Here is an 8,706-nt window from a genome sequence, read left to right on the forward strand (position 1 = left end):
CTCGTTTGGTTTATCAGTTCAAAATGTATGTTTAGTTTTCAAAACACAAAACAGTACTGCCCAAAACCAGAAAATCATGTTTGGTGGCTCATCTCTGTTCACGTGAAGTTTGAAAAATGTTGTTCAAAATCATGGGCTTTTTAAAACATGCTCCGGGCTGTTTTTAAAACAATAAACACACATTTGAGTGGTAATTCGGTAATAAAATTGAAAAATATATGGCCCACCTGATCAGCCTTAATCAATTGCTGTCTCTTGTCTTCCTCTCATCTCTCTTCATGCCTTTACCAAAGCAACCTTATCAATTGTCTCTCTCCTGATTTAAAAATATTATTTTGTACTTTTGCTCAGCTTTTTTTATAAAATTAAACACACATACCAAACACATTTTTATGTTTTTTAAACACTAAAAACATATTGTTTAAACTATAATACCAAACACATTTTTTTGTTTTATAAACACTAAAAATATGTTTTTCAACAACACTTTTTAAACAATAATTTTTACAATTTTTAAACTATGACCTAACGGGCCCTAAATGTTCAAAATTGCTCTTTTAAAATGAGTAAGCCCCAGAAATTAAAAGTAAGCGAGCAAGAAAAAAAATTAGTTATTGTTGGTGTTGACGTCTGGCAATGGCCCCGAATTACAATCGAAAATATTGAGAGTGGCCCCTAATCACTCTGTACCCAATTGGCCCAGGATATAGATTTCTCCTTCTGAAGAGAGTGGGCCTCAGATTCGTGAGTTCGGCCTACAAAACTTTTGGACTGATTTAAAAGTGGTAATTCTTCAAGCGGGGATCAGATTGGTTAAGATGAGAATGCCCGTTTGTCGTAACCAGGCTTTGGGGCGGACACCCTTCTCACATTTTTAATAGCGAGAACCAACCACTCATCACATCCCGTTATCTGCCTGAAGGATCATGGTTTGTAATTGGCTTCAATTTCCCATTTTAAAGAAGCGATTGCAACACATACACAATATTTTCTTTCGATGTGGGATTCCATCAAGTTCCTTTCTTTTCTTGCGTCCCTGTATATGCGGACAATAATAATGAATAAACAGCCCAACTAATCGATTAATCATCCAGGTTGTGACATGTCGCTTAGGACTGGTTCAACTATCAGTAAAAACAATTGTGACTTTCGTGTTCCTTGAAGGATCAGTACCAAAACCATATAGAAAAGGGAGACAAAGAAGAAAAAAATATAGTACGTGTAAACTATTTCACAAATATTTTTGCCATAACTATGATATGACTGAGTATGAATGGTGGAGAAAAAATTGTACATCTATCTATAAGTGATAAATAACTACTCATAGTCTGCCATGTTAAAGTAATAAGCAACTTCTCAAAAAAGTTGTGAAATAATTTGTAGTCTTAGACTCACTAGACGAAAAAACTATTGGTGGATTAAGTCGTCTGACAATAAAATTCAAAGAGAAAAAAAATGCTTAAAATCCTGTTAGAGATGGCTGTGCACAAGCAAGATGGGTTTCCATGGCTCTTAATTTGGTTGTGATTGTTGATTTTTTTTTTTTTTTTTTATATATAAAAAAAAAAATTTACAAGAATTATAATGGTTGATTTTAAGGTTAGAACTTTGAAAGTAATTTATAAAAAATATGTTTACAATATGATTGGTACAAGAAATGCATTATGCAATTAGTAGTAGCTCAGGCTCAGCTCATTTACTTTGAAAGTTTAGTTGTCTGGGGGACAAGAGACAGTTCATGTTTAATTGGTATTTGGTATATGCTTTGGAATTGATTATATGATGAGAAGAGAGGTTATAAATAGAACTTTATGTACAAAGCCTAGAAGTGTTAGATATGAATAGTAGCCAAGAAAAAGGAATTATATGTTTGGGCTATTGTGTGGCAATTTGGAAGATAACTCAAAGAGTATATTGACTATGATCTGATCATTCAAGAAGACAGTTGATGCCGGATTAAATATCCTAAATGATGAATCTACAGTACCAAATTTTTTGCTGCAAGGACATATTTGATCATTATCCCGGTTCTCTTATTGAGATATTTGTGATCCTCATGACAGTAGCTAATAATATTGGGAATGAAAGCTTCATGTTTCTCAAGAATGAATTGATAACACAGGACTAGGAAGTAGGAATGCACATTCTAGGGAAAATGAGAATTATACTAGTAAGGAATTAGTTTGCCAGTTTGATTCGGCACAAGTGAAGCTTATATCATCACACTTCCATGGAAATAGTAAAATTGATTCTGAATTCCTCTAAAGTTTGAACAACTAGTATATATATGAGATGTATAGCTGGGCTCAATGATCTAAGACAGCCAACAAGAAATGTAAAGCACTCTGATCTGTTATGTAGTAATAGATGTTAAAATTTGGCGTTATTCATAGATCTATGCTTTGGTTTTTTATTTTATTTTATTTTATTTTTATGTTCTCCACACATTTGGAAGTCACATGTTAAAATCAAATCCCAACAGTGGATCAAGATCTGCCCTTGGAATGGCTTCAAGATGGAGCAGATATTCAAAATATTTATATTGGCATTTGAAGTAGCTAATACAATAATCAAAGGTGCAACCTTAAAGTTTATAAAATAAAATAAAAGAGTGCAACCTTAAAATGTAAACAAGGAATTTCTTAACAAAAGAATCTAATAGAAAATTAATAATTTAGATATAATTAGCGTCTTAACCCAAATTAATAATTCAGATATAATTAGCATCTTGAGGGCTTTATGTAAAGGATTAGGACACTAACTTAACCTAAATTTTTAGTTGATTTGGCCGAATTATGTCATATTAAATACTAGCTCACTACTCCTATAAAATAAATAAATAAATAAAATTATTAGCTCATTATTCAACTAATTACACCACTTACAACAGGTGAATATTAAAAAAGAAATCATATAAATTGGTTGTCTAAGTAAACAATCAGTACCTGCGTGTCCTTTAAAAAAATCAGCTTCCTAAAGTCACAAAATTAAAAATGACTACTGTTGCTCAGCTAGAATTGAATCTACTCTAAATTATACCTAAGAAAAAAATTATAGAGAAGTGGTTTTTCCACATTTAATGACATTTTCAGGAATAGGAGCTTCATCTTGTATAGGAATGGTTGATGGGTCATCCTGTCCAATACCTTTGACTCGTATGTACAGCTCTTGCCCAAGATACCAATTCTCTGCATTTTGTGATCTGAGATTCCACATTCCTTGATTGTCCAACTTTACCAATACTGCTGTCCATGCAAGCGGATATACCTATGCAATTTTAACAATAAAATTAACTGAGAAGTAAGAAGATGATTCACAATTGTTACACATAACTTGCACAATTATATGTTGTCTATTAACAAACCTGGATTGTGGAGCGAGAAACAGCATTGAACAAGTTATATGATTCCTTCTTACTCTCATCCCATGTTCCAAACCCCATGCTGCAAATTAGATAAACCAATTTTCACTATATCAGAATAGAATCATAATTTAGGTGATAATGATCTATCAACCACTACTTAAGTAGTTTGAATCATATAAAAATGCTGGATATGAGTTTTTAACATTATTAGTTATCACGGATGATATCTCATTTCTAATCTCAATAACCATGAAACACCTGCTAGTGAAAAAGATGCAAAAGTTTCATCCCCCATTTGGCATGAACCATAATTCTTTCCATTTCAAATGAGGAAAGTCCATTTCTTGGTTAAGTGGTATACAAAGTGAAACATTGTTTTTTTCTTTTTTTATGAACAAAGTGAAACATTATTTAAAACATGACATTAGATACACATTTATAATTATGATATATGATTTAAATCACGAAATGGAACCATTTCAAATAAAGAGATGGCACCATCATAAAAACTATAAGCTTTTATAATTTGGATTTACAAAGGGGTTGAGAAAAGAAGACTCACCCAACAACAAAGAAGTTATAGCCATCAAGGTGCCATGTTTGTATTTGTTGAAGAGGATTCTGGAAGACCACATGCACATAATCATGGTACATGGCATCAACAACTGAGGTGCCCAAAACTAGAAGAACATTGTCATTAGGTGTATCAAACATAATGTTAGGCTCAAATACATCACTAAGCCGAAAATAGTCAGCCAACTTCAACGGAGTGTCCTATTGTATAAATGAGACTCCATTAATTGTGTAGCGAAGCTTGTGTCCATCAAATATAACACCATTCTTTAAAATGAGTGTACGACTGATGTTAATTTGGCCATAGTGGTAGCTTCCTTGCGGATTTGCCAATGACATATTACAATTTAAATCCTATAGTTTAGTTGTGTAATAAATTAAATCTTAAAGTTTTACTTTTACCTGATGGATTGTGCTTGTAACATGGAGTAGGTATAGTTAAATGGAGTTGGTCCTGGGGAAATTGGGCCCAAAGGATGGGCTACAAAGCCAGGGTAGCGAATGACACCAAGACCAAAAAGTATATTTTTAGTAAAGCGAGAAGATGCAATCATAGGGTACGATGTGCCATTTGTGTCGTTCTTTGCTGTGACTAAGACCGAGTAAGATTGGCCAACATGGATGTCAAGACTATCATACTCATCATCTTGAGTGGTGTAAGACCCTTCGGTCTCAACTAGCCTCATCAAATGGTCTTGAATTCTGAAATTAATAGATGTTTTCAAGCCCAGGTTTGAAATTCTAAGCCTGTATGTAGCCCCTGCAATATAATGGCAACATCAATAAAATGCTTGAATTAAAAAAAAAAAAATAAAGAAAGCAAGCACATTGAAAAACATTCATTGAACTAAGAATTACATTACTCTGTCCAATATAACATCCTTTGAGTACAACTACAAGCTTAACATTATCATTATAAAAAGAAGATTCCATTCCCTAACTATGTCTTTTGACTATTTTTTTTCCTCTTTTGTTTGGTACAATCTGTGTTAAATCTTTAATTTTTTAGCCAGAGAAACAAACCACAATTTACAAGTTTTAGGCCTTAATTCTATCTACATGAGAAATATGATCCTATATAAGGTTGAACTATGTGAGGCTAAAAATACAAATATAAAAGTGGGAAATATAACTGATAAACACGGCTTTTTCATCACTTTAAATTTGCCTATTTAAGCCTTTCGAAAAAGAAATTCTTAACAAATATAATGATTCTTTAGTATAAACTCCCTACCACTTTTCCAATACATGTATTCCCTATAAAGTTTCAAAAACATATGACATGGAAGGAAATTTAACCTAAATTTCCTAAGGGTTGTGTTTGGATTTAAGAATTTAAAATCAAGAGATTTGTACTCAAACAAAAACACTTGTAACATTCCCATACTAATTAAGCTCAAATCCTATCATTTCATACTCTATTCAAGTAATTTAAACCAAAGATTGAAATCTAAACCCTACTCTTTAAATTCCTTTAAGCAAGGAAACCAAAAAGGAATTGTAAAGTGAGATATAACCTGGTTGAAAATCAAAAGTTGCTTCATTAGGTCCAAGCCCATTGATAAGGATTGCATCTGGCATGGGCAAACCATTCCCAACATCAAGTGAGGCTCTCAACATCTGTAACAAGCAACAACATGCATAACCATCAAACAACAAAATATGGACTATGATACTAGATAGTATAAATCTAAGTCTAACACTATTTTTTTATATATATATATCAGCATACCTGATAGTCTGCATTGTACCAATCACCAATAAGTACATCGAAATCTTGGTATGGTAGAGGGAAAGGAATAGGAATAATTGCGCGATTGTTCACCCGAATGGCACCAAATCCACCAGCAGCCTTTTGAAAATGAAGTGAAGGGAAATAGAAAAAGGTTCCAATTTGATCTTTATCCTGAAAATGTTATGTCCAGTTTTGACCAGGCAATATTGGACAGTTAGTCCCTTGCACCCCATCTTGCCATGAATTCCTCCTTAGTTGCACTCCATTCCTAAATTCAAAAATCAAACAAAACTTAAGAACCATGTCATAAGATTGTAGAGCATAGGATTTATGTTATTGAAGAAGTTTCAATACATATATAGATTACAACCATGTCATGAGAAACGGATCTGTCAAGTTGTTATGAATGTTAACATGAACAACATTATCAGTCGTCACGTTCAAAAGCGGCCCTGGAAATTGATCGTTGATCACAATCACCTATAAAAACACATTCCAGTAAGTTCCAGTAATCATCATTATAAAGAAAAAAGTATATATATAGACGACGACAACAACAACAACAACAACAAAAACCATTTTGTTTGATGGAAATACAACAACCTGTTTATTAACACCCAGAGGAGCACGTTGAGCATAAGAAACTGTCCAATCAAAGAAAATCTCAGGATCACTGGTATGAACCAACATGGTTGATACAGTCACGAAGTAGAGGAATGTCGAGGTGATAAATCTGAGAGGCTTTATGAGTCTCATGGCTGTCCTTTGATTATGCGTTTTTGTTGATGTTCAACAAGGAGACTATCACAGATTCACAATAATCAGGCTTGGGATACTCTTTAAGTCCAAGACGATAGCTTGGTGTTCAAGTAACACTGTGGTAAGGGAAAGAAATTAACGAGGCATATTCATTTGCATAATTGCATTTCTATCTTGTTCTTCTTTTTATGTTGAACAAAAAAAAAAAAAAAAAAAGTTTGGCCTTTTTAAATAAATCTCGAAGAAGCCACAAGGACTACACCAATACTCTAAATTTCTACGTGAAAAGTGATTTTTAAGATCTTCCTTCTCGCTATATCTCTTATCCAAATGAATTATAGATATGATTCATATGTGATATACTTTAAATTTGATCAAATTAGTTATACAAATATATTATCTGTTTGAGATTATATCTACCTTTTCCATTCCATTTAAAATACCGTTATCAAAAGTTCTAATTAATAGAAATTAGTATATCTTTTTTTCCTCCTATCAAAATATTTGGTCGATATAAATTTTTGTTTAGAATTATTAGTGTATTTGTATATTTCATTTTTATTTGCATTAATAAATTAATTAATGTAATGCAACTGCAAAATTAATCTAATATGCAAAGTTATGATCATTTGATTTGTATTTATCATTTTGATTTGCATTTACATGTTATCATAACTGTAGATGATTTTCCCCACTATTGCGAGTCATTCCTTATCTCTAATTACAAGGAGGATATTGTGTAGATAATGATGATTAGCAGATTACTCTTCATTGTTGTCAAGCTCCATATTTGAAGAAAGTGTGGTCATCTTCTTTACCTGTCTTCCATTCATTTTTGAATTGGGTGTACAGGTTATATAATATACATGATGGGCCTCTTCCTTTTTGAGAAGCCCCAATGCAGGCTCATTGACTCGTTAGTGGGCTAGAGTTGGTGTTAATTATTATTGGGTATAGGCTCTGCAAGGAGGTCTGAACAATTGGGTGGGCTAGCAATGCGAAAATGAAACAATGGACTTTTCCTTAATAGGGCGAGGTTTCACATTTCACATGGTTCATTGAATTAATACAACTTGTCCTGTTCAGTCACTGTTACGCTGTTACTTTTTCTTTTTCTTTTTCTTTTTTTTTTTTTTTAAGTAAACAAGTTGGGTACTTGGGTTAACTGAAAGTTAACAATTATCTCAAAACAAAAAAAAAAAAAAAAAAAAAAAAAAAAAAAANCACAATGATTTTGAGCATCCTTGTATTTTCGAAATTATCGAAATTATTATCGGCCACTGTGAGAGACAATTCTTGGAGGACCGGGCAGGCAGCAAGGAGTGTGGGGAGAGAGTCCCAGTTTGCATAACTAATTCCAGATTCAAGATACAGAATGTGGAGACTTGGGAAGATGGAATCAAGAGGAGGATTGAGAAGAATCTCACCTCCCAATTTGAGAACCACTAATGTTGTAGAAAAGAAGAGACTAGGATGCAACTCCAAAGGTGGATCAGGATGACTATGTATGTCGAGATCGAGCTCTTGCAACATGCGGCCACGCAGAATGGTGTCTTGGATCATTGTGTTGACATGGGACGTGTTACAATCGGAGGTCCAGTGGAGGTGAAACTTGCGTAAGGGAATGGCGGCGTTGCGATGAATCCAAATGTTGGACACTATATCTTGGTTGCGCAACCGTTCCAAGTGAAGAACTGGGACGAGTTTCCACAGAGGGCTCCACCTGCTCGACAAAATGCTTGTTCGAACAGAGTCTCGGGTTGGGAGTAAAGAGAGGATGTGGGTAAGGACACAGTCCGGTAGACTGCTAATAAAGTCAGTAGTACCGTTTTTCTGGCTTTCTGTCCTTTCGTCTTCTTCCTCCGACTCCATTTCTCTCCTTTTCTGCCGCTTCTTCATGTCTCTGTTTTGTGTGTTTTTTTGCTTTGAGTGAGTGAAAGGCTTTCTTTTTGGTTTGATTTTGGGGATTTGCCTATTCACTAGTGAAATTAATACAACAATGAAAACAACGACGTCGTTCGCAGCAGGATTCATACGCGGGAAAAAGCTCTGACCCGCCCAAAGTGCATGGAATTGGTGTCTTATATGTTATTTTCAAACTTGTCATTTTTTATTTATAAAAAAAACTTAGATAAATCTAACTTTCTTTTTGTAGAGTTAGGATTTGTGGTTCAAGACCAAAACAATGAATTTGTAGAGAATGGGTAAAAGAGCTAGGTTGATTATGGAATCGACAACAATTAATCACAACCCTTAAGCATAAACTAACATGAAT

At 33.7% G+C, this 8,706-nt stretch overlaps 1 non-coding gene and 1 pseudogene across 1 annotated transcript; both read right to left on the reverse strand.

Moving 5' to 3' along the window:
- Positions 1 to 800: 800 nt before the first annotated feature.
- LOC111983237 (small nucleolar RNA Z279/snoR105/snoR108) lies at positions 801 to 907 on the reverse strand. Its single transcript, XR_002879868.1, has one exon. It is a non-coding gene; the product is annotated as a small nucleolar RNA Z279/snoR105/snoR108 (small nucleolar RNA).
- A 2,129-nt stretch (positions 908 to 3,036) lies between these two features.
- LOC112031689 (L-ascorbate oxidase homolog) lies at positions 3,037 to 8,330 on the reverse strand (annotated as a pseudogene).
- Positions 8,331 to 8,706: the final 376 nt, after the last annotated feature.

Source organism: Quercus suber, unplaced genomic scaffold, assembly GCF_002906115.3.
Source record: "Quercus suber isolate HL8 unplaced genomic scaffold, Cork oak 2.0 scaffold_389, whole genome shotgun sequence".
Lineage (NCBI taxonomy): Eukaryota > Viridiplantae > Streptophyta > Magnoliopsida > Fagales > Fagaceae > Quercus > Quercus suber.